Here is a 25,824-nt window from a genome sequence, read left to right as displayed (position 1 = left end):
TCGTATCAGCAGTTTAAACAGTTAGTAGCTGGAAGAGATTGGGATTGTTCTGAGCAAGACAACAATCACAAACACAAGTTAGAGCGCCATTGTCTCTCTAACTTCCCAATGTTGTGCTTCAAAGAATGCAGCTTTAAATTAAACCAGGGAGTGAGCTTCCTGGGAATAATCACCTTCTTCTTCAAGGGGGCAATGTTGTCTAATGCAAAACACAATGAGGAAGTGACACCATCAAAAAAAGTGTCAATTTGTGAAGGGGAAGAAATAATATTGCTGGTATCTGAAGAAATTAAAAAGGGGACAGACTCTTCTATGTTTGATACAGCATTATCTAATAAAGATTTACTATAATAAAACTTTCTTTTGGGGGTGAAGAACTCAAATAAATTGAACTCAAAGGTTACTAAAAATGGTCATATGGGACTGGGTTAGGAAATACTGTTTGCAGTCAATGCCATATGTCAGCACAAGGTTCAAAGTATGAATGCAAGAGTGAGTTGGTTTATGCACATCCATCCATCCATTTTCCAACACGCTTATCCCTATTGGAGTCGCAAGGGGTGCTGGTGCCCATCTCTAGCTGTCAATGGGCGAGAGGCGGGGTACACCCTGAACAGGTCGCCAGTCCATCACAGGGCGGTTTATGCACATTTTGAGCAAAACCAATTGAATCCACGATAGTATTAAAGGCTACATTAAGGTTATCACATTCAGTACCAACATCAATGTTTAAATCCCTTACTATAATAACCGTGTCAGTGTTTAACACTAAATCAGACAAGAAGTCGGAGAACTGATCTAACAACTGGGAGTAAAGGCCTGGTGGATGATACAAAACAACAAACAGAAGTGTTTTTATTACTTTGTCATTTGGAAGAGGTAAACTAACAAGGGTTAAAATTTCAAAAGAATTGTTGTTATTAATTGTCCTGGGACTAATTAATAAATCAGACTGAAAGATGCCCTGTGACAGACTGGCGACCTGTCCAGGGTGTACCCCGCCTCTCGCCCAGTGAACGCTGGAGATAGGCACCAGCAACCCCCGCGACCCCATGAGGGATTAAGCGGTTTGGAAAATGGATGGATGGATGGACTGAAAGATGCTTGACTCATTTATACCAACATAATATTCTTGCAGCCAGGTTTCTGTGAAACAAAATAAATCAATATGATTATGAGAAATCAATTTATTAACAAACAAAGTCTTTGGGGGGGGGAGGGGGATACCTTATGTTTAAGAAACCACATCTAATTGTTTTATTTTGTGATTCAAGTAAAGTCATATTGATTTTTATGAGATTTTTATGATTTGCTCCTTTTAGATCAGTTTGTAATATATTTAGGTTTGGCCTTGGGAAAGACACTGTCTCAATGGGGTAAATTATTTATTTGTCTGTCTAGGTAACTCAGGTTTTTGCTGACATCTAGAGTACATCTTTGAGTCAATGATCACATTAAAAAATATTTAAACTGAGAAAAACGTTTAGATGTTTAACACAATTTTTATAGCTGTTTGCACTTTGGGGGCTAATGAAGTACTTTGGCCTCAGTCTGAGCCTAGTTAATCTTGCCCAATCTTTTGAATGGATTTGCTGCACAGTCTTCTTATTGGTGCCTGTGGTTTTTGTACCACACTTTTTTCTTCCACTGAACTTTCCATTCATATGCTTAGATACAGCATTCTGGATGCATATAATATTTGAGCCTCTACTATTATTTTCTGAGAAATGTATTGTTGGATCTTCATTGGCTGAGCTTAGTGAATCTATTTAAAATGTGTCTTCCTTTTCTTGAATAAATTACCTCTTCCTTTTAAATCCATCTGGGTAAATAAAACACAACTGTAAATGTGTGACGAGTTCTACAAAAACAAAAAACACAAACATGACAAGGCCTTCACAACAGTGAACACCAGAGTAACACTAAATGATGCATTAGCTCTGATATCAGCTCCCATAGGAACGCGGTGGAAACTGCTCTGCCTCCGCTCTCTGTGCGCACTGTCCGGAGAGGCTGGCCCTGGCTCCACTTTATGAATGGATGGGTGTGTCGCCGATGTCTATAATGAGGCACCCGTCATCGCTCGGGTTGAAAGGGGCTGGCGTGCTGAGACTGAAGGTAGGTCCTGGAGTGAAACATAAAATTCAGCTTTGCCACAAGCTGCTAAGAGACAACGTGGAGAAGGAAAGCAGAGGGGAACAGAGCGCGGCGTATTCAGCCTCTCTCCTGCGAGGATCAAACTTCTGAGAGAAATTCTGGTGAGGACACAAACAAAGGGTGCGGCAAAACAAAGGGCAGACCGACTTTATGCTCACCTTACATGCAAATTCCTTAAAGTAATATATATATATATATATATATATATATATATATATATATATATATATATATATATATATATATATATATTATGTGATGATCAGATACGAATTGGTTAAATTCGCGCATCTGCTGTATAGCCTATATCTCCATCGGATCGATGTTTAGGTTGGTCTAAATACTGCATCAGATGCGGTGAGCGATACGACGGAGTAAAAACTGACAGACAATAGAAAGCCGATGCGAGGTCCTCCGCCTCTCCTTGTGATCCCTCCTTGTAGGTGTGACCCACGCAACAAAGGGGACGCGGAGCAAACTCGCATCAGGACCACAAGCGGGACAAGCCTGCCCAGACAAGAGCGCAAGAGCGGAGGGTGGGGTGTTAGGTGGCTTGAAAACAACAGCGCGTCTGCGGGGGTTTTGCAATATGCAGCAGCATTCGTGTAATTACGTTCCTCCTGGAGTCTCCGGGCGGCAGAAGTCGGGAGTATCTCTCTCCCGTCAGCTCTGGCAGATCTTCACCAAACACGAAACTGAGCCGATAATTTGAAGACTTCTGCAAGTCCAGGCTATATATAAAAAAAGAGAGCGAGAGAGAAAGCAAAACACCGAGCAATAGCATATGTGAGTTTTCTAGATACCGTCATCTTAGGCGGAATAGCCCACATATTGGTTTTGAAGCGATCTTATTTGTTTGTGCGTTGCAGTTTAGTCGGGAGAGGCGAGGGACGAGCGCAGCTCAGAGTAAACTGGAGAGATCAGAGCAGAAAGGAGGTGTGAACTCAGAGCGGACGTCAAGAGCTGAACACAGAGGCTAATGTGTTAAAAGGTAGGAGACACCATGCTTATGACTTGTGATTTAATATTAATGCCCTTCTCCCTTAAAAATAAATAAATAAATCTGCAGGATAGAGCAGACTACATGTGGACAGGCAGCGAGGGGTTGCATAACGGTTCAGTTGGGGCTGTTCAACTGTTCTGCACTTACCGACAAAAAAAAAAAAAAAAAAAAAAAAAAAAAAAACTAACTCTGGAGAAACACGCTGCTTTTAAAAAGTTCTGCTCCAAAATGAGTAATTTCCACAAAGTTTAAACATTTTCAGGTCCTGCTGATGGTCTTGCTCCGAGTTTCTAGATTTGGTCTTTATGAAAGTTTTAAATATATAATTTGGATCCGTCACTTGGAAATTAATCCAAGATAACAGCCGTAGTGATAATGAACACGGAGAGGTCACCCAACCTGGATATATCATCCAGGGTCGGTTTTAACTTTTGTTAAGTGGCTATGGAGGACCAAAACAGCCACAATTTAAAGAAAACATTAAATAGTTGCTTAAGTGTGTTGTTCATTGATTTACATAATAAACAGATCCATAAATAATATATTTATTACAGAGACAATTTGATATGCCATTAATGAAATGTTTGTTCAGGACATACATCGTATTTTTCACATGATTTATTTTCAATTGCAGCCGAGCTTGTGGCTGTGAAGTATTAACTGAGTTAGGATATATATATATATATATATATATATATATATATATATATATATATAAAACATAACAAGAAACAACAAAAAAGCAAGTAGCCAAAAGTTGCTGAAGTGTGAAAAACGCTACGTCTGGGACACAATCCTGGGTGTCGCTGGTATAATGTCTAATTCATAAATCCCACTCTGCCTTACTGCATGTTTGGCCGTGAAACTTCGTGATCCAAATTTGGTCATCCATGTCCCCGCGAATTAGCGTCTCCTGGGATTTACTTTGGGATTTACAAATACAGTGCGGGCTGTTTGGTTATTTCCTGTCAATAAATGTTAGTTCTTTCTTTTCAGTTGTTTCCTTTTTCCTGCTCTTGTGACTGGAGAGTGTATAAATAAAATCATTGTCGCCCCTCATGAGGCTGTAGTGAAAATGATTTATCTCTTCAGATTTCAATATCGGTGGGAGAAATCCAAACACTGGCGTGGAGTATGATATCATATGAGGAGAAGTTTATGATTATTTGTCCAATAGTGAGGAGGGTGTCAGCACAAATGTTGTGCACATTGTACCTGATTAAAATGCGGCTTTGATGTGGCAGATGAGCTGGAAGTTGTGAATGAAGCTGACTGAGGTGACACCATTGCACCTCCATAGTCACAGGTTTTGTTAAATTTTCAACCAGAATAAAGATTTTAAAACATTAATTCACACTGACTCAGGACAATCAGCAATTTGCCAACCTCAAAGTAGTCTAATCCATTTACGCTGAAAAGGATCTAATGAAACTAGTCACATTTATAAGGCTGCATTCAACAATGGATTTTATCTTATCTTTTTTTTTCCTCAAAGTGTTTTTTTGGTTCTTGTTTTGTTAAAAAAAACAAATAAGAAAACTAGTTCTCCAGCTTAGCTAAGCCCAAAGTTAAACACCTCCACCGCCTTCACCCAACATTAGTAGGTTCAGCCTGGAGTAGCGGTTGAGCAGTTTGGGCCGCTGCAGTTTTTGGCCCCAGTGTTAAAGGAAACTCTGTATCTGTGACAACAGCCAAAACACATATATCCACGCTGCCTGCATAACATTTCCTGAATTTTTTTTTTCTTTCCTCGCTTCCCTTTGTCCTAATCATTCCTCCCCTGTATAAAGCCCAGAAAATGCAGTGGGTGTGGGGATGGTTGGAGAGAAGCTGACATCAGTTCCTCCACTCCAGCCCACTCCTCAGTGTTTTTTCTATCAGCTGAGGAATTTAAACCATTCTTCCTTAGGGGTGAGGCCCGTCCCTCTGTCTGCCCCGCTTTTGCTCAGAGAAGTGCGTTGTTTCTGAAGAAACTGTGTGTGTGTGTGTGTGTGTGTGTGTGTGTGTGTGTGTGTGTGTGTGTGTGTGTGTGTGTGTGTGTGTGTGTGTGCGCGCACTTGGTGGCTATGAGTGGGGCTTTCCAGTTGGGTTACACACCAAACATCTCTGGCTGCTGGATAGCCATCTAGCGAGCCAAGTTCACACAGCTGGGAGTTGAATAAGAAGAAGAGTCTTTGTGCGAGCTGATCAATGTCCCACACACATGCAGGGTTTCCTTTGGGGTTCCATTCAAACCGCTTTTGCAGTTCTGCTGTGCTTGTGCTTATAAATGCAGGTGTGCAGAAGAGCTGGGTTCTCATTACTGAAGTTGCATTCTAAAAGAAATAGACCCTTGCTTGCGTGCATGCATGCAGAGTTCTGCAGAGGCCGGTGTTAACTGAAGAGGGAAAAATAACCAACAGAGACTCACAGCCATCGCTCACTAGTGTCCTCCTTTCTCACCCGCACCACATGATGTTTGTCCTCTTTAGCAAGTACTGAAAGGAGAAAGGGAAGAAGAGAAAAAGAAAAAAGAAGAAGAACAAGAAAGTTTTTTTTTTTTTTCACTGGCTGCTTCTTTCTTAAATGGGTTGTCGGCGAGCATAGCTTGTGTATAGAAAGAACAGAAAGCTGTGCGAGCCAGGTTGAAGAAAGAACACAGGGGTAGGGTGCTAAGAGAGAAGAAGAGAAACAAATAAAACAGAAACCAAGCTGTGGAGGAGAAAAAAAAGAAGGGAGGGCAGAACTGGAGGAAGAGGGACACCAAGGGGTTTTGGCTGAGGGGAAGTTGGTGTCGATGTTGCTGTGGAACTGAAAAACAGACAGCAGGGGAGATCTTTCCAGATTGCATACGGTTGTAAACATGATAAATCAAACAAAACACGTTTGCACCCACCCTTCTCCTTTGTCCGAATAAAATGCTTTAGGAGTAGATAAAAGTGAACAATCTGGTCATGACTTGTCCGGTACGTGTCGCTACAAACTTTATCCCCTCGCAAATCTCTTTTGGACATTTATCTGGACATTTATGCTTCCCTTAAACTTTAGGTTACGTGACTTCGAGTTTCTTGCTGTCATCAGACACAATTTGAAGCTGATATGATCAAGAGTCCCCCATCAGCAAAACATGTCACTTCCTGTTCTCAGCTGGCATGGCTTCAGTGATGGCAGACAATTACCATACAAATATTTTGAGGATGGGACACTGGTGGCACACAAAAACTATTGTGGTGCTCACATTTTATATATGGAAAACATACAGAATTTAATTTTTAATTTTAAGAAGTCAGATTTTTTTTATTTAAAAAAAGCATGTGGACATGTCTTAAAGGGGACATAACATGCGTTTTAATGCCTTCTTTTTCACGTTCAAATCTTTCAGTTGTGGTCTATATAAAGTGGATCTGCAACACCTTGGTCTGAATTCCTTGTTATCATTACCCCACAACACCTCTTTCGCCCCAGTTCTGTGGTAGCTCCAAATCTTACAAACCTTAGTCAAAGCAGTAAGAGGCCGGAATGTTTGAAATCTTCAAGATAGCTCTGTGGATGCATTTTACCATGCTGACATTAAATGAACATAATTATATGTCAAATTTGGTGCAGATCAGATGATATATGTCAAATTTAGAGCCTAATTCAAGAAACTTTGCAATGCTGCCAATGCCACACCTTCAGGCGTGGATTAGCTGAAAAGTTGATTAGGTAAAGAGGGTCAAAGGGGGGCTGAATAATACATGTGATTTCCTGTTGTCAGTGAGCGAGGCTCAGGTGATGTCACACGGTGAACTCGTAGTTTTGTTGGACACCAGATCCGAGTTATTCTTAGAACGTTTGGAGTGACTCTGACTCTCTTTCTGGGAGCTGTAGCGATCTTGTTTTTTCTTGGTGAGAGTTTAGAATTTGACATCAGGCAACACCCACATGCTCTGGCAAAAAAACTGAAGCTTTTGATAACTTTATATCCCTCTAATCTCAAGAGCACACAGAGCAAGCTCAAACCGAGCATCACGATCCGCAGGAGTTCAGAAAAGCAACAAAGACTGGAAAGGTTTTGGAATGGCCAAACACACGACCTATAGCCAAAAATCGTAAATTTGATCCAAAATGGCTGACGTCCTGTTTGCAGTATAGGAGATGGGTCCGATATATATATATATATATATATATATATATATATATATATATATATATTTTTTTTTATTTTTTTATTTTTTTATTATTATTATTTTTTTTTTGTAGGCTAGGGGTCATACATGTATATGCCACATGTAAAGCCTCAACATAAAGGCAAGCCGAATCTAGAGGCAATTTTCAATTTAGCCCGGTGAAGCTGCAGAAATTAACCTCCCTCTTGCCAGACTAAACGATAAACACCTGAATGTATAATCAGGAATTGACGAATGGATGAAATCAAGACCTCACACCTCATGGGCGAAGACACAAGCAGTTTGTGCGGTTAGAGAAGGGGATAAGGAGGTGTCGCTTTATGTGCAAGGACATGACAGGCCAGAACTGGGCCAAGTGGGTATGAGGAGATAAAAAACAGAGTTCAGTTGGGCGCGGTTGTCTCCGTCAAGTCATGGCCAATGAAACTCCTTTGGGCGAGGCCAGGGCCTGAAAGAGAGCTTGTGCCAGGAGGTCCAGGAAGCCTGCACTGAGAGGGAGGAGTATTACACAACATCTCTGTTGACATTACATATTATGTTACATGCAAAGAGACTAATATTACAATCTGGATATCTTTATTCCTTATGGCGATTCTAGACTGTAATTTCTGAAAAACATGAGTGATATCTCTTTTATTATGAATATGAGTGTCGTTCATGTCCCCCCAGGTTTGGGATCATTTATATTCTGCACTTAAAACCCGGATGAAATTCTGCCCGACTGCATTTGCTGCATTGCCGAATTTTAAAAATAACGTCATGAGAGTCCTGAGAGAGGTCTAAGTCAGGCAGAATTACTGCTGGAGAGAAAGTCTTAAGATCATCAGGAATATAATGTTTAAAAGTGGCCTTGATCTAATTGTGGCTCTGAAGTTTGGGTCTGGATCCTCAAGCTCATTTGTGGAATATTTTCTTTGTCAGTGAAGTAGATAAAAATTACTTTTGCTGATTTTATGTATTCAACATTGATCACTGGCAACACTGTGAGTATAAAATATGATGCAATCTAAGAATGTGCTGTATATGTACAGTCCCTTGTGAAGGTATTCCCCTTTTAAACTTTTTTTCACATTTCCTCTAATTCCAACCACTAACTTCCATGTATTTCATTAGTGAAAGGAGCAAATATCTATGAAGTGAAAGGAAAATTATGGATGGTAATAAAGATAAATTATCAATACAACTATAAAAAAAAGTAGTGTGCATTTTGCACTTCTAGAAATTAATACATTTGGCATAGTTTCTCAAGCGGATATCTGTCTGGAATTTGACTGGGTCATTGTAACTCATGAATATGCTTTGATCTCGCTCATTTCACTATAGCTCTGGCTGTATTTTCAGGGTACATTTAGAGTAAACATCTACCACTGTCCTCAGATTACCCCATATTCAGCTCAATTCAACTTCCCATCAAGTCTGATTGGCTGCTCTGTTTCCGTTGTGGAAAGGCATCCCTACCCACATCATGACACTGCCACCACCATGTGTCACAGTGGAAATGGCTCCCACAGGGTTGGAGCTTTTGATATTCTTTTATAACCTAACACAGTTTTGAAAGTCTTCACAACTGAATTTCTAAACTGTCGGCAGGGTTTCCTGGTCTTCATGTTGCTTGAGTTGTTCACTAATGTCCTCTTGCCATCCTCTGAGGCCTTCACAAAACTGCTGCATTAAGACTAGTGTCAGATGAAATCGCACACTCTGTTTATGAATTAATAAGCTTAAGGGAAATGTTTGTATTGGGCATTATGTGAGGGTACCAGGGTGAAGGGGGCACACTCTCAGTGTACCGAAATACAATTTTATGGTGCAACGTCCCAAATACCGCGTCTGAATCGTCTAAGGAAGGATTGCGCATTATGGTCCGAATATCAAGTGGCACCAATTTGTTGCTTGGCTGTACCTGCTTTCTATTTATATTTGTATTTCTGTCCATGTGATTTTGTGTCGACGTAGGACCGCAACAAACATATCCTCCTTGTGTGTTTATCTGTGCAAACTCTATATGCCATTTGATCCCGGGGTCTCTATTTTTCAGCATCTGCTCCGCTCATTATGGCAGAAAGCTGATCCTCTTGGGTGAATTGGCCCCAACGTCATATGACTGAGGGAATGCCAACCAGGAATTCAAACATGTGCATGCGCTGAGCAGTCACAGATCGCCTTTGAGGCTATCTGAAATAAACTAGGTTGTTGATAGTTGAAGTTGTACATGCTTGCTCTTAGTAAGGAGCTGGTTGTGGGGTTTTGATTGCGCACGAGCAGGTGAGGCTGTGTCCCCGCATCCCGTGCAAGACCCTGGAACCTGACCCCCACACACCGTGTCCTTTTTCATGTCTGCATGGGCCCCAAACACTCCCATATGTCCAGCTTCTGTGTTGTTCACACAGTCCTAATCTCTAGCGTCTCTCATTTTTTGGTGCCTGCGAGCCTCGGCTGTCTGTCTGCTTATCTTCCTGTTTGTTTTCCCATCTTGCCTGCCCGTCTATCCATCTGGCTTTCTTTTAAAACGAAGCTGCGGAACTCATTAACCGTGAGTCAAGAGAGCCCCAATTAGCAGCTATAGCGGCGTGGATAGCGTCAGTGCTTGGGCAGGAGGAGAGGAGTTAGAAAAAGATCAGAGTTGGTAAAAAAAATTTACAAAAAAGGGGTTTTCAATAGGAGACATGGGGTGGGGGCTCTTAGAGGAAGCCAATCTGTGCTAGACGTCACGCACAGATTTAGCTTTGTCCTGTTTTAGCACTCATTATGACTATTTCTGAGCAATATCTATTGTAGGTGATTTATGCATCCAGTCTCCCTTCTGTGTTCTTTAATATCATGATGCATTTAAGTGTCGTCCAACACACCCAAATACACACGGTGACACAAGCAGTGGAACATTTCAACTCCAAAATCCGCAAACCTATTCATACTGCAGTGGCCATAAAACAATGATACATAAAAGCCTTCTCCCTTGTTTGTGAGTACTAATCTGTGCTCTAGTAAATTGGAGGCTTTAAACTAATATCCAGAGAAGGAAACACCCAAGGGTGTCATTCCTGTAAATCAGGGTTAGGCTTGTTGTTCTCTGGCCGGCCCCACTGTTGAAACCACAAGACTTTAATCGTTAATTGTGACTATGCTTCTATAAATATCTGCTAGTTAATGTGTTTCCCTTTGCTGCTATTTTTCTACGTTGCTGTGGGCCTGCCCAGTTTTTTTTCCTCACGGTTTCAAGGTGTTGATGCAACCTGACTGACACGCTCTCATCTGCCTTTCAGACTCTCTCTCTCTCTCTCTCTCTCTCTCTCTCTCTCTCTCTCTCTCTCTCTCTCTATCTCTCTCTCTCTCTCTCTCTCTCTTCCTCTCCTTCTCACACATTCCTGAATGGATGAGTCAGTTATGGAAACCAATGGTAGCAACTCCGAGGACTAGAGCTCTGTCATCATCGTCGTCAGTGACTGCTGGGATTAGGCCTCTGTGGTTCACTCCCAAATGGGACTGAAATTGACTCACCGCATACATGTGGATGACTTAGATATTTTTAGCTTGCATACATTTTGAGTTACGACAGCCTTAAACGGGGCCTCCATCTTAAAAAAAAAAGTCACATTTTGTTCACATTTGGTCATGTTACAACTGCAAACTTCATTGTATTTTATTGTGACTTGATATAATCAGCCAACACAGCGTTGCTTGTTATTGTGAAGTGCAAGGGAAATTATTTAGAGTTTCACAAATAAAAAGGGTGTGTGTGAATGTTTGTACATTATTCTTTGCAAAAAATAAGATTGGATGACAACCATCCACGAATGGCAGTTTTATGTCCTGCCTCCGACTATTACTTGTGTTTAGATCTAGTGTTTGACTGAGCTATTCTAACCGATGAATATGATTTCATTTAAACCATTCTATTGTAGCTTAGCCTCTACGTTTTGGGTCATGGCCCTGCAGGAAAGTGAACCTCTGTCCCAGTTTTACACGTTGTATTGGGTGTTTGTAGAGTATTGACACCTATTTAACATCATCCCTTTTTCTGTCACTACCCTATTCCAACTGAAAAAAGCATCCTGCTGGTACCACAGTGCTTCATAATGCGGGTGGTGGTGGTGGTGTGTGTGTGTGTGTGTGTGTGTGTGTGTGTGTGTGTGTGGGGGCATTTTAGGGTGTTGTAAATGGGCAAAAGCGTTCAGTTTTGGGCTCATCTTAATTGACAACATTTATCCAAATATTTGCTGGGTCTAATGACTGGCTTGTGGGAAATTGTTAATTTGTGGAGAGGAGAACTAATAGGTGTCCTCTAAGTAGATTTTCATACCTGAGCTGCGGATCTCTGCAGCTCCTCCAGTGTTAATTGGCTGAGTCTCTGATTGAGGCTCTCCTTGCTCGGCCTGGCAGTTTAGGTGGAAGGCCATGTCTCTCTAGGTTTGCAGTTGTACTACACCTTTTCCACGATGTTTGAGATTGTGTTACAACTTGACCCTGCTCTAAACCCCTCCACATCTTTTTTCCCCTGACCTGTCTGCTTTGTTCCTTGGTCTTCAAGATGCTGTTTGTTAACTAATGTTCTCTAGCAAATTGTCAGCTGTATCATTAAAATACACGCAGATGAACTTTACTTGCTAAACAGATCTCCAGGACCTCTAAAGGCAATTTGAGACACTAAACTAACGGGGCCTCAGAGAATAGGAGGCTGAATGGACTTATTAAGAAATTATTCTTCATTTTAAATAATTTTTTTTAAACCCTGCATCACTGTCCTTCCACTTCATGAAGGGTACTGTAGGTTCTGTTGACTTTATTTTATCACTAAAGTTGCTTGATGGATAGAATTTCAGAATGTTCAAGGTGAAGCATACACTTTAAAACACCACAATTCAGCAGTGACACAGAAATCTGTCGACTTTTTCCAAGTCGACTCATTTATGATGATGTTTTGCCTTCTATATTTATCCTCCTTCACTTTATCTCACAGTGGAATGCAATGGCCACAGTTTAGTATAAATATTTCATCAAGCTAATCATTATGACTGCCACTAAATATCGGATGGCACTTAACTCTAAAGTACTGGACACCATCAGACACCAATTTATGTAGAAATATTGACTTTTCAGTCATCCTAAGTGTTGCTATAGTTGTTAGTTGTCCAGTAACTTTTCATATACAGAACAAGACAGCACAATAAATAATACAGTGGGGGTTAGTGCAGGGCATGCAAACCCCATCCCTCTATTGTCTTTCCCTAATCCAAGTTAAGGTTGTAAAGGCTCCCAAGAAGTTCCATGCCCAGAAGGAATATTTAGTCTCTCCAGTGAGTTCTGGGTCATCCTCATGGTCTCCTCCCAGTGGGACGTGCCTGAAAAACCACCCAAAGGGAAGCAATCACATGCCCAAAGCACTTCAACTCATCCCTTTTGATCAGGAGGAGCAGCTGCTGCGCTTCCAAGTGATAAACTTTATATCCTTGTCTACAAGGTTGAGCCATTTTAGGACTATACCATCGGTTTTGGGGGGATGTTTAAACTCCATAAATTAAGCCACATTGTTGCAAACAATTCCCAGTTAATTTTTGTGTCTCACTGAAAGCCTTGATGATAATAAGCTGATGTTCATCCCCTTCCTGCCCTTTGCTCTCGTTCAAATGTTTCAAACTTGTTTTTTGGCACTGCAGCTTGGCAAATAAATGGCATGTGGCCACAGTGTGAGGCAATCATGTCACGCTGTTTGTATACGACGCCACGGTGCAGCCGTGCAGGCATAACTGGACACTAGTATAGATTTTTCCATCACACTATTTTTAGGATAATATGCATAGCGTACCAGCTGTGCAGACATTTGCTATCCTTGTTGGTCATCTCAAATTAGAGATTGCGTGATAATTCCCTTTCAGCTGATTCATATTGAACGTATTGCATTTCACTGTATTGGGATTTTCATAATTTTTTAACTGGCCGTCTGAAGGATTACGTGATTCTTTATTGTTTCCAGAGAAAATGCCCACGTAGGATTACAAAATCCACTCAAAGCCTTTTTGAATAAAATTCAAGTGCATTGCGTTTGAGATAAATGCTTTTCATCTCACAATAGGGTTGTTTTTGGTTTGCTCCGTCGGAAAACAATATGAGGAACTCAATTGAGTGGATGGACAAACAGCTTGCAGGCCATTTGAAGTAAACACACAAAAGGGACCTTCCTGTTATACCTTGTCTCTCAGTAAAAGGGTTTATTTGTGTCTCGGTCTTGCTAAGATTTTTGCTGTTTACACTCTTGCACTTCCTCTCCTCTCTGTTTCTGGATATGTGAGCAACAGCTTACTAGAGAGATGGATACTGAATTTGCAAGACAGAAGAGCTACCTAGTAGGAACAATGTGATGAGAAGTCATATATTATGCATGATTCTAAGTAATGAATTTCACAGAATGCATGAATTAGACTTTTTTGTTGTTAAATTACTGAAATAAACCTCACTCTAGTTACACATCTAGTTTGATGACTGCTCCCATTGAATCTGTTTGGGGAAAGGTGGGAATTTCAGCAGAACTCTCTGAGCTGACTGGGCGAAGCATCACCTAGTGCCCGCCTAGCAAAGGTTGGTTTTAGCCAATCAGGGTATTAAATAAAAACCGAAAGCAGCAGGTGCTATGAGAAACAACAAAAAGGAAAGCTAGTCAAGACCTTTTTTTGCTCTTCTACTATCAACGAAGAAATCGTGGATTTTTGCAAAACAGCTGTGATAGCAGCAGCTACCCGTGCATCCTCCTGCGCTGCCATTTTTATGTTGGTTCGGCTGTGGGGTCAGCCGCTCTTGATTTTGTTACAGTGGTATGTCCCGTCTTAAACCTCAATACTGCGACTTGATTGGCCCAACCATTTTTGGTCAGGCACAAACAGTTGAAGTCAGAGCAATACGGATTCTTGTGTGTTTGTTGGAAATAGACACACTTTTCAATAATGTTCTAACTTCTAATTTATTGAGAAGCATCTGTATACAGGTGTGGATGCAAATGTTGGAGTTGTGCATGCAGATAAATCCACTGGTAGCTCTCCCCTCAGCTAGGCAGCACAAACCGTAAAACGTGCTTGTACAAACTGTGTAACTTAATTTCATTAACAATTTTATTACTCAAATTTTGTTAAAAGTGAAAGATAAAGAAAAAAACAACAGAGTGCTCTACTTTAAATTATATACTAATAAACACGTGCAATCTCTTATTTGGAAACAAAGGTGGATTTATGATGTTGGAGGGTGTTCACAGCTTCTGAAATGCAATTTTTTTCTCGTCTAAAATAATGACTTTGTGTAGGACGATCTCGGCAGAGCTCGGAGCTAGAGTTCTGCTTTTCTGTCCCAGACTGAAGTCCAGAGATGTTTGTCTTGGCTTTGCTCTCTGTTTGATCAGGCTGTATTGAGAGTACCGACTGACCTGTGCGAAGGCCAGATTACGTTGCACTCTTCACAGCTTTTCCATTGACCCTCCTTGTCCTCAAGGTAATTGCTGCATTTATCAGTCATATTTACCATTCCATGTAATTTATACATTCTTCTTAAATGCCATAGGAACATGTCTCTCTTTGCTCTCTTATATATTATTGTTCTTTTTATCACATGCTCTCTGCAGAGGAATAGTATTTTCTACCCTTCAGATATTCCCTTTTGATAAAATAATCTCAGACAATGTGCTAAAGGGTAAACAGTGAAGCTCAGAAAGAAACCAGCAACCTCAATTTTACAGTAAGTTGCAGTGAGCTTTCACTCACCTGCAGAAGATGTAAAGCATTGATGCACAGACGTTGTTCATCGCCTATTGATCTGTTGTTAATGCACTGGTCGATAAACCACTTAAATGTAGTGTGCAGTTTACACTGCAATACATAAAGTTAGCTGCAGCTGGAAGCTTTTTAAATAGGAACAGAGATGACTGTTGGTTTAGCAACAGACCTTTGTAAAGGGAGTATTATTCCTAAACACTATAACATGCAATTATACTGTTAAAAACAGCATCATTTTACGTTTGATAACACTAATGTAATGACTGGTCAGGAAGGAATCATTTCTATTATTATTTTTTTGTTTACCAAAAAAATTGCAATAACAATAAAGCAATCAAAAATACCTTGTGGTAAAACCCCAAGGCACAAATTAATCAATGTGTATAAAACTTCTTGTTTTGTGAAGTGAATTAAGCTCATCACTGCAACCATTTACTGAAGAATATGCAAAATTAGAATTTCACTGTCTTGATTGAGATGCACCTATTTGGGATTCTGGCCAACTTTTTTTTTTTAAAGGTCTCGACTTCTGATTATGATTTTGAACAATTCATATATTTTAATAACTATTGCACATACAAATTAAGGTTAATTCATTTTCTTTTGACACAGGTATTAGTTTATGTAGGCTTAGTGTGTTTATAGACTTAAAATTGTGGGAGTTCCTGGTCTTGGCATTTAATTCATTTGTAGTATATCACATGCCAATCACAGATCAGCTATAGGGAAAATGGTCAATTTCGCTTTCGCATTGATTGATTGGCTTATCTATGTCACTAAATTAATTTTATGTTGGGTTTACCTTGAATTTGGACCGTTCAAACCAGCAATAGGTGTTGCAGAGAGAATGTTCTATAGCTAATGGTTTCTATTGAGCATGGCTGTGCTAAAATATTTTGAACTGAGCTCAAATTAGGTCTGAGAAAACATTAAAAAGTAAAGATTTAGATAATATTTTAGCCCAGAATTTATCATATCTTTTCAATGGCTACACACACATTTTGCACAGACAAATAGTTGTGCCCTATACTGATATGTGTTATGTTTATTTTTAGAATTGACTATTGTTTTTTAAAAATTATAATTATTTTTGAATTGTTATATTTTTGGCACTACCGCCTTTATTTGATAGTAGGCTGACAGATAGCTCAAAAAGCTGGCCTACATAGAATTTATATCTGACCCAGGTAGCTTTCATACACTATCTGTTACTTATTGTTTTTACATCAACTGTTCTATTTAGACATTCACCTGATTTTCCGTGAAAACTCTTTAATGAGTTGAACAATCGCTGACTTTTCTTTTTTACTTATAAGGAAAAAAAAACAACTTTCATAATAACAAGCCAATTGACACAAATACCATTCCACTGGCCTTGAATGTAAAGAATGTCGTCAGGTTGCAAAAAATAAATAAAATGAAATAAAGCTTTTATAGTGCCAGTTTTTCAGTACGATCACTTTAAGAGTTTAGAGAAACAGCTGAAGAGTCTTAATAAGATTAGCGCTGCTGCTTGCCAGCCACGGCTTATGAGGCACCTCTACTGACCTTTGTGTCTCCATCTAGCAGAGATTGTGCACGTGTGTTTGACTGAGAGCGCACTATCTAGAAGCCATGGTTTAAAAAAAGGGCAAACTGAGGAACCCGTTTTTTTTCTACTACTTACACACCTGATTAAATTCTTAAAACTAAATATTATTATTTTGTGCTGGCGAACCATGACCCGACTGTGCTAAGAGCTTCAAAAGACCAGGTAAAACTTAAAGAGCAGGCAAAGACAGAAATTAAACCTCTCGCTGATTTTGACTGCAGCACAAATTCTTAGGATGGAATTTGTTAGAGAACAACTTAGAGACAAAAAAAAAAAAAACACCTTCAAAGGTGACGTGTCCTCCCACGTCACAAACTTGTCCATTTGCACTTTGTAATAGCGTTAAAAACTGGACATTGAAAATTAGAAGAAGGATTTCTTCTCTGAAAATGAAGGAAATTATCCTGAGCATTACTGTTGCCCTCTAGCATTACTTTAATGACAAGGTCATCCATCTGGAGATGATTTCCACACGGCATGGAGGAGGAGGCTCCATCACGACCTGGGAGATCTTTCCTTCAAAGTAACAATGCAGCGTCGGGTTGTGCGAAGGCTTCAAACCATGGCTGACTGCATGGTAATGTTGGTTGTGGGAATCCCTCTTGGCTGAGAGTTCTCATCTGTGCAGTAATTACTGGACCTCATAACAGGACCACACAGCCGTTTCTAAGACCCACATGAGAAAGGCTCTAATCCAGGAGATTGAGATCTCTTCTTTAGACTACTCACCATGTTACCCTGATTTAAATATTAATAAATATATTTAGGGATAAATGTCTAGAAAATAAAAACAGATGCCCTTCGTGAAGACACCTTCACCACATGGAGCCACATTCCCATCAGTGAACAAGACCGATGGGGCAACGGATTACTGAATCCTTTTTTAGGACATTATTTATTTATTTATTTATTTTACATTTTTATTTGGCTAATGGCCTTTAGCTTTTGATCAGCTATTGAACAGCCTGTTTGAGTTTAAAAGCTGTTGTCTATAATTTACCAAATCAGTTTTTTTTTAAACAGAAGCATCAAATGTGAAAATTACAACTTTTTTTCTGGTCTTAAGATTTTCATTCACAATCTGTTTGATTTGTAGCAAAATAAAAAAGTACCTTGTAGTATATATCAGTATATGTATCTACATGCAGCACATGCCTATGCAAAATCTTGGATTTTATATAACTCTGAGGCAGGAAAGAAGTTTGTCATGTTCACTGAAGACTTATATTACTGAAGCGTTTTGAGCGTCCATTCAACTCTTCTGCATCCTAAAATCTTAATGTCCATCTCAACGTTTTCTTGTCTCAGAATGTCAGATAGGCTTGGGGGCCAAGATTTTATAATAGCACAAAAACAATTCAGCAATTTAATTAAATTAAACTTTTTTTTTTATTAGAGTTTTCGTCTTCTTTTATCTTAAAGCTTGACAATTCAAGCTACGTCCAGCAAAGTGCCCACAGGGAAGGCAGGCTGATTTGACATGTGCTGAAGTTAGGTGGGTGAGGCTGTCTGATGATAATTGTTTGGACCCTAGATGGTCCCAAACTCTAATTGGGTTATCTTTTGAGACAGAGTGTTATGAGTCAAGCCGACATACAACACTTCTTGCTCCCTCCACGCAGCATTTTTATGGACTACACAGTGAAACATCTAAAGCTGGACCTATCTACGCAAAATTCCAGCAGCCGCCCCCCTTCTTTCTCATCCTGGCTTCCATCTGCTATCTGCTAGCCTCACAGCATTTGGGCTTGTACTTGAAGCCAATCTGCATTCTTCGCATACTTCCCCATCATGACCTATCATCACGAGCAGAACTTTATTGCTAATCATACAGCACATAACTTATGTGAGGGAAAACTTATCCTGGGGCAGACCTATAAGCTGACAGTTTCAGGTGAAATGCTGGAAGAAATAACACTAAATAACACATTTTGTGTGTCAGCAGAAATAGTCAGAGAGCCTTGCAAAATCATTTGTTGCATTCTAATTATTGCGCAACTTCAATGTATTTTATTGAGATTTTATGTGACAGACCACCAGAAAGTATTGCATAGTTATGGCGTGGAAGGAAAATGGTAAACACTTAATTAATTGAGAATTACTTAAGAAGACCCCTAATTAGTAATTCCACCTGAGTTTCACTTAGTCTCAGCATAAATCTGGCGGTTCTGTGAAGGTGGTTTCAGTGGTTTCTTAGAGAACATATTAGAAGAAAACGCATCATGAAGACAAAGGAACAAAGCAAACAGGGTATGGATAAAGTGTGATGGGCAAATAAATGTTTATATTTTATCAACATTTTATCAGAATATTAAGTATTTTTTTTTAGGTTATATCCTAAAAACATTGCATGAATCGTTGAAATACGGGATCCATTTAGATCGAGGGTCCTATGTTTTGCAGCGCAACTTTTACCTTTCACAGTGCTCTAGGGTTCCTGCTTATTTTCACCATGGGGAATGCGATGACTTCATGATGAGGTAACAACAGCTGGTCAGCCACACAGCTTTAACAGATACTTTTGTTAAAAGAAACAGGCTGCTGATAACACTGCAAGTAAACAGCGCGATCAGCCCCTGGCTTTCTCTACTTCCTCTTAGATCTTTTCTAGCATTGAATTATTCTTCACTTAAACTCACACTCTGCCAACATGCTTGTCACCCATTGCCTAAACACACTCGGTTTCATGACAGGGTGCCGACTCCGGCAACACTTTTCCAAGTCAGAACAATGTGTGTGAATTTTGGTGCATGTGTTTGATACATTATACACGAGTTTCCCCCTGCTAATCAATTGGCATTCCATTTTTATAGCAAGATATTGTTTTCTTCAGTCATTTCATTCTCAACTTTGAACTCTGAAGTTTCCTTCATGAGGAACCAAGGATTAGCTCATGCTTCCCATTCTTTGTTGTTCCTCTTTAAAACAAACCGACGGACAAAAATCTGCCTAAACCTGCCTTGTAAAATGACACTCTTGAAGACATGCCATCTGTGCTCAATGTGTGTGTGTGTGTGTGTGTGTGTGTGTGTGTGTGTGTGTGTGTGTGCACTTGCAGCTGAGTGTGAAACTTTTTTGCTCATTTTACTTGTAAACTGTATGGAGGACCAAAACTGACATCATTTAAATAAAAGCATATCATATATATATATATATATATATTAGGGCTGGGCAAGTTAACGCGTTAATTTCGCGTTAATTCATTAGACTATTAACGGCGATATTTATTTTATCGCGCATTAACGCATGTCAGCTTTCAGTCAGTGTCAGTCAGCAGGCACGCTGACTGCAGCGCGCTGTCACGGCAGCACTCCCGCTCCCCCTCCCCTCTCGTACATGGCTCAGCGGCGCCAGCCAATCAGCACGCAGGCTCAGCCTGGCCCGCGCACTCAGCTCTCACACAAACTTAATACACAAACAGCTGAGAGAGAACGCAGCAGCGAAAAAACATGAACAGAGGAAGTAGCACCGTTCGGCTTTATTTTAATACCGTAAATGAAATCAAGCTGTATGTTTTGTAAAAAGCCGGTTCATTTCAGTGGAAACACAACAAATTTCTCTAAGCACGTGAAAAAACATGAAAACGTCGAGCCCCAGAAACGGAGAGAGGAGACGAAACTTCTCTCATTGCCCTGACAGACCCACAGACGTCTCTGACTGAGGCGTTTCAGTCCTCCATGGAACATCCAGGTAGATCAGTGGATGGATGGATGGATGGATGGATGGATGGATGTTACTGGAGCCCACACATAACATGTAATTAAGACCTTGAAAGAACCCAGTACATATATTAAAAAGTGTTATTTAAGATAAGATAACATTAGCTAATCCTTTTTTTATCCCACGACGGGGAAATTAATAGGATTAAAGCAACAGGCAGGTGCACACAACACAGACAAAATTACATAAGGATTGAAATATATAAGAGGTGGATTAGCGAAAAAACACTGAACATAACATTATTATTATTATTATTATTATTATTATTATTATTATTATTATTATTATTATTATTATTATTATTATTATTAAATTGTAATAATAAAATAAAAACCACAAAACCCAAAAGGTCAACAGTTTCATGATACATCAAGCTTAGGGACTGGCTAATATACAGCAGGTCAAAAAAGGCCATATTTTGGCTGCAGTACTTGTTCTCTTATGAAGAAAAGATCAACTAGTGCACTAAATTCAATAGATGGGTTGAAAATATCCAGTATAAAATAAGTGCTACAAATGTTACAACACTTTTGTTCATATGGCAGCAGAACATTAAAATAAAAGTGCTCTTTACACTACTTTTGAATTCATTCTTGGAGTTTGTAAATACAATGCGATTAATCGCGATTAATCGCGATTAATCAGGGCGATTAATCGCGATTAAATATTTTAATCGTTGCCCAGCCCTAATATATATATATATATATATATATATATATATATATATATATATATATATATATATATATAAAACAAAAGTGAGGACTTTGATGTAAAACGAGGAGCTTTTTTTGGTCTTCACTTTTTTCTTAGGCTTAGTACTATGGGGTCAATTAGGTTCAGGTTAGGTTAGGGTGAGAGTGAGGGTTGGGCCATAGAAAGGCTTGAAAGGGAATAGAAGTCTATGGAAGTCAAGGTACGATCATTACTTTGTATTTTAAACAAGGATATATGTGTGTGTGTGTGTGTGTGTGTGTGTGTGTGTACACACACACTGGCGTGCTGATGATAGAGCTGAAGGTAGAGTTCCATCTTTGATATTGTTAACCGTCCCAAATTGATGAGGGGTGTGTGTGGAAGACCCACTGTAAGTCTGACCTACTTGGTGCAGTGAATGGGCTGCTAGGAGGCTGTTTCTGTAGTGTGTGTGTGTGTGTGTGTGTGTGTGTGGTGTCTGTTTGCTATAGCTCTGGGATGGTGTGTGGACACAGGGAGTGTGAGAAGCTGAGTGTTTTGACAGCTTTAGAGTAGTTCCAGCACAGAAGGGGAGGGGGTCTGGGGGTGGGGTTGGTGGACCTGTTGAAGGTTTGGGTGAGCTGTGGGGGTGAGAGCAGGGTCAGTGGGGGAGCGGACAGGAGGGGGATCAGATGAGGGTGAGCCTGTTCTCCTAGAATGCTCCGCTGCCATTAAAATGCTACATGATATCTGTTCCTCGGTGATGGGTAAACTCATGATATCATCTGAAACGCTTCTAGGTGAGCCTTGCCTGTGCAATAATGAGAACAATGTTTTTTATTGAAACACCAGCAAGAGTAAACAGATACAGATACTTTACAGTGACTTTGTAACACAGAGACAAAAGAATGCACGTCAATGCTACAATATCATGCAAATGAACGTTAGTTGTTAGGCAAGTATCAGCCGGTGCCTTGCAAAAATATTCACACGTTCTACATTTTGTGACTTTTTAACCCCAAACTCCCTATTTCTTTTTATTACAATAAAAACATGTTTAAATCCTACTTAAAGGATAAACACTTTTTTGTGTCATTATGTAGCTTTATGTAGCTGAATCAGCTGCAGCTGATTCAGAACGCCCCATGATGGTTTACGTTTTTGACAAAGAAAAATCTAAAAAAGGTGCATAAATTACTATCCCTACCTGTTTGCTCTGTTCCACGTTAAATAAAACCCAGTGCAACCAATTGTCAATAGAATTTACCTGAGTGGTCAAGAGAGTCAACCTGAGTGTAAAAATAATACTCTCACTATTACCCGAATACTGGGTAATAGTGAGAGAAAAGTTACTTGACTCTGGGGTGGAGATTCACCTTCCAGCAGGACGACAACCATAAATATCCTGGCAGAACATGTCGAGGTCTTAGAAGCTCATGGCCAAAGTCCAGACTCAAATTCCCTTAAAAAGATTTGTAGCATAACTTGAAAGTTGCTGCTCACAGATGCTCCCCATTTGATATGACTTGAGCTATCTCTCAAAAAAGAACGGCCAACGTTTTAGTTTCTGGATTTTCAAACCCCGTGGAAACCCTCAAAGGTCTTGCAGCTGAATTTGCAGCAAAAGGTGGTCCTAACAAACTAAATAATCGGGTAAAGATTAAACCGAATTTTGAGAATGAGATGAGAATTTTGCAAGCCATTGCAGTTACGTCTTTTTCTGACCAGGTAAGAGTCTCCTGACACTTCTCACTTCAACTGCTGCTGCTGCACAAAAAGCTAACTTAACTTAAACATTAGTGAGCCATGCTAAAATGTATTATTTGTTTAAGCACCTAATATGAAATGTGTGGTTCTTTCAGTCAAAACCACGGGGCTATGGGGTAGCATGAACGGCACTGGTTATCCCAACATCAAGACGCTGTTGTTGTTGAAGTAGTTCTGCCAAAGAGTGACCTCAGCCCATTCACCCGACTTTAATCTCATCCCAGTATAAAATCTATGGGAGCACATGTCCCGCTCAGTCCATAAAAGAGCGATAAAACCAGTGGGAAAAAGAAGCAGCCCTTTTTGTCCTACTGTAGCTGAAAAGGCCAGACATCACCTCAGACTGTGCAGCTCAAGAGTTCTCACAGAAGTTCTGCCCTCCAACAAAAGGGGCTGGCTCTCCACAGCTCTAAGCCCTCTCAGTGCCAGCGGTGCTGAACCCCTGCTTTCTACCAGCATTCCTGCCCATCTTTCATGCTGTTCTTTTCTGACCATGCCAGCTAGGTCAAGGGGCAGCATTTTCTCAGGGCTACAAGACAGAACTGGACAAGGAGGTTAAAAAAAAAAAATACAAATGTCTAGAGGCACATCTAGCCCCAGCTCTACCGAGTCTCTGTCTGATTATAAGAAAATCGTGTTCTAATAAAAAATACATATTGTGAGTCAGCAGTGATTGATACAAGCATGTCATTTGCCAAGAAACACATTGTTCATGTGTTAAAATATCTCAGTTCTTCATTTTCTCATGCCAGTTTGGCATGTGCAGCTGATCTAATCCAGGATCTGCTATAAAAATGGAAGCTTTTGTTGCAGTGACCTATGCCAGTTGATGCGTCCTTTGTCTCCCTGGGATCAGTACCAGTTTCTGCCAGTAGATGGCTGTCTTCAGTCCTACTCGAGTTGAAAGATTCACTATACTATACAGTAGTTAACTACAGTTAATTATTTCTTTGCATGTTACAATGGAAACTTACATCTCTTATTGTAGGTTGCAGTTTTGATTTTATTAAGCAGTAGGGGATCAAAGACAACCCCCCCCCCCCCCTGCAAGCAAAGAATGCTGCAATGAAGAAGACATTTCCTGGATGATAAGTTGGGTATTTGTGTTTCCTAGTGACAAGGAAAGGTTTTCTTGTTTTTCTTTGTGCTGCTTAACATTCCAGTAATGAATTCCCATGCATTTACTTGGAAGGGACCAAACACTTGGGACTTTCCTAGTTCCAGTCAATGATCTGCTTGTTCTATGCCACTTTGCTGGATTCATGAGGAGTAAATTGTTGCTATGGGGTGGTTGCTATGAATGAGTGCTCAAAATGACCATCATGACAGAAGGTTCCCTCTACTTTGCCCATGAATAATAACAATGTTATTGTTTAACTGTTTGTAATGTAATTTAGTTCAGTTGTATAAGCAGAAATTAAAAGAATAGTTCTGACAAATTGTCCTACTCACTGTTTCTGGCTTAAACTGGGTTCGTTAGAGCATTCTCAGCCTGTGCTAAGGAGGACATGAGTTTTCCACTAATTAAAAACAGTATGCTTAATGTTATGCAGAGATGAGAGGACAGGGAAAGAACCATTTAGAGGATAGAATACTATTTGACCTTTGCAATGTGACTGGCTGTTGCATCCTGCTTTCCTGAGATGCCTTGAAGTGGCTTCCAGAGCCACCACACACAGACCAGTCTAGGACATAAACTACAACTGTTGCATTTCTTGTGTGAAGCCGAATAGGTTCTGCATTTCATTTTCAAATCAATGTCCCAGAATCTGGTGGAAGAAAGGAGGCAGCACAGAATCCAAGCTGCGTTGAGGTTCAGCATGATGTCTCCGCAGTCAGGGATGATTTGGTGTTGCCGTGTCATCTGCTAGTGCTGGTACACCGCGTTTTATAAAGTCTAACGCAAGAGCAGTTGTCTACCAGAAAATGTTAGATCATTTCATGTGGACGAGCTTCATGAAGATGCTGATTTTATTTTCCAGCTGGACTTGTTTTTTAAACAATTGTATCACCATGCTAGACTAATAAACCCATCTGACCTTATGCACATCTAAAAGCTGTGGGGTATTGTCAATAGAAAGATGAAAGACATCAGACTCAACAGTGCAGAAGACCCTAAGGCCCTGTTAAAGTGACCTGGGCATCCTTAACACCTGAGCAGAGCCACAGGCTGATTGTCTCCATCCTAACCTGCATTGATTTGACATTGATTAATGCAAAACGAGAAAATACTATTTCCATACACTATGCAAACTACAATAAACAATTAGGTCTGGAAAGAGGATCATCAGGGCTGAGCTTCCCTGCATGCAGGACCTGTTCCAGTCTAGGGTCAGCTAACATCTCTGCAGACCGCATACATCCTGGACACGAACTCTTTAGACTTTTACTGTCAAGCCGCTTTTACAGAGTGCTATTTAGAAAAAACAGCCACCACAGAGACAGTTTGTTAACCCAGGCTGTCAATCTGGTGAATGCTTAAGCATTCGAGAGACCAGATTTATAACATGCTTATTTGCAGAAATCCAACCATGTCTTCCTCTTTTGTGAAAACACAAAATATATACATATTTACAAAAATGTATTCTCATATATTTATATTTAAAACATCTTAATTGAAAGCAAAGTAGAACCACTGTCAAATTACTTGTTTATGTGCACAAACTTGCTGATCCTGAATCTGGATAAAAAGAGATTTAAACATGCTTGTTCATAGCTTGCACCTAATGCAGTCGGCTTGGGTTCCTTACACATTTGGCAATTGGCTAAATAAACTGAATTTGACTGCACTGCATTTTACCAGGGCTGAATTGGAACGTGTAGATGAATTTGAATCTGTCTCTTAGATTAAATTGTTCTTATGTTTGTCTGTAGTGGATCTATTTGTCTTGCAAATTGTCTGAGATGACATTTTTTGTAAATTAGGGCTACATAAATAAACTAAATTTGATTTAATTTAATTAAACTAAAACACCAGCAGTAATAAAATATATTTTATTCAATATTAGC

General features: G+C 39.9%; 1 protein-coding gene across 3 annotated transcripts in view; it reads left to right on the top strand.

Moving 5' to 3' along the window:
- Positions 1 to 2,065: 2,065 nt before the first annotated feature.
- The window catches only part of rhobtb4 (Rho related BTB domain containing 4), a 59,115-nt gene continuing 35,356 nt past the window's right edge, over positions 2,066 to 25,824 (top strand). The window contains exons 1-2 of one of the 3 annotated variants that reach the window (XM_012861312.3): positions 2,071 to 2,258; positions 3,027 to 3,148. The gene's annotated coding sequence lies outside the window, so the exon portion shown is untranslated. Of the gene's footprint in view, positions 2,259 to 2,566; positions 2,944 to 3,026; positions 3,149 to 25,824 lie in introns of those variants that run through there. The other 2 variants (XM_021315825.2, XM_036144417.1) reach the window with 2 other exon arrangements.

The sequence above is a fragment of the Fundulus heteroclitus genome, chromosome 12, assembly GCF_011125445.2.
Source record: "Fundulus heteroclitus isolate FHET01 chromosome 12, MU-UCD_Fhet_4.1, whole genome shotgun sequence".
NCBI classification, from domain to species: Eukaryota; Metazoa; Chordata; class Actinopteri; order Cyprinodontiformes; family Fundulidae; genus Fundulus; species Fundulus heteroclitus.
The sequence above is the reverse complement of the archived record's forward strand: the minus strand, read 5'-3'. Positions and strand labels throughout refer to the sequence as shown.